Consider the following 1448-nt stretch of genomic DNA (forward strand, 5'->3'; position numbering starts at 1 on the left):
AGGCAAAGTATATCACCTTCCGCCCAATGTGAGGGGGGTATTACGTGGCTTGGGCGGGCTTTTGCGGGCTGCGTACCTAGTGTAAGCTCTCTACGGGCCAGATAAAGCCTTCTGCCGCTTAGATAGTCGTCTGCACCCGGTAGGATTCTCACGTGGTAGGACTTTGCCCAGTCACCATTAAACTCCCACCGGGCAAAATCCTACCGGGTGCAGACGATCACCCCGGCGGTAGAAAGCCTTATCTGCCCCGTAGAGAGCCTACATTAGCTACGCAGGCCACCCAAGCCACGAAGGACTGGGTTTCAGGTTACGATTTCTGATGAGAAGATGTTGTAATTAGAACGGTGTCACACTGTACACAGTGGGGATCAATTTTCCCGACACAGAGCATGTTGTGTGTGTACGTGACGAGATTGATACAGTGACATGCAAACGGTAACTAGAATGAAATCTGCCTGTCAGAAAATTAATCACGACCATGTTCAAATTATGAAATACCCAAACATAAGTCCCGCTGCAGTGACATAGAGAGCTGCTAGGAGGCCCATAAATGAACTTGATAAAATTGTGAAATACTTTCCCACATACAAAATGTCATCAATGCACCAATCGATTTCTGCTATTCTCTGCTCTGTTGTATTGGTTCTGTACTCAATCATGTTTGGAACTACATTCTTCACATTGCAGCAACACCTGGCTGAAGGGTCAAGTAGAACCAGTCAGTATTACCCTGAGGCATCCTCCTACGCACGGTCCCCAACGGCTAGCTGACTCAGCCTATGGGGCCCTGCTATCTCATGGCCTACCCGCAGTTACTTTCAGTTCCTCGTCGCCCTGCTTATAAATATTAATGAGCTTACCCTTATATGGGCAGCTAGTCGTTGATGATCGGGCGTAGGAGGAAGCTGCTATGTAAGACGTAACATGATTGGCTGATAGCTTCCCAGCGGCCTTTGTGAGACAGCTTTCGACGATAAAAAGCCCAAGAAAAGCCTATTCTCTGATTGGTTGACAGCTGGTTTGTGGCGACAATCATAATAACCACTGATAGGGCATGAGATAGCAGGGCCCCATAGGCTGATGCCGTTGGGGACCGGGCGTTAGGAGGAAGCCCTGAGGAAGGTGGCAGACAATCCACCAAAACATGCTGGATTGAACGCAAAGTTATGGAATGCACTGTCAGTAACAGAACTGTACAGGATACAGTGTATGGCAACTTGTACATACAATACATACATACAAGGCAGTTTAACTACATGAGTTACTGGTATCTAAAAATCTACGAAACTAATCTATTTTACACATGGTAAATAGTATTGACAATCAGGCTAGCATTATGTGCTGGTTCAAGACAGTATAATATTGTCTCGCTTTTTTAAAGGAGTTATATATAAATTGACCGACACAGGCAGATATATCAGCAGGACATGATAGTAACATATCAAACA

The sequence above is a fragment of the Branchiostoma floridae genome, chromosome 7 (assembly GCF_000003815.2).
Source record: "Branchiostoma floridae strain S238N-H82 chromosome 7, Bfl_VNyyK, whole genome shotgun sequence".
NCBI lineage: Eukaryota > Metazoa > Chordata > Leptocardii > Amphioxiformes > Branchiostomatidae > Branchiostoma > Branchiostoma floridae.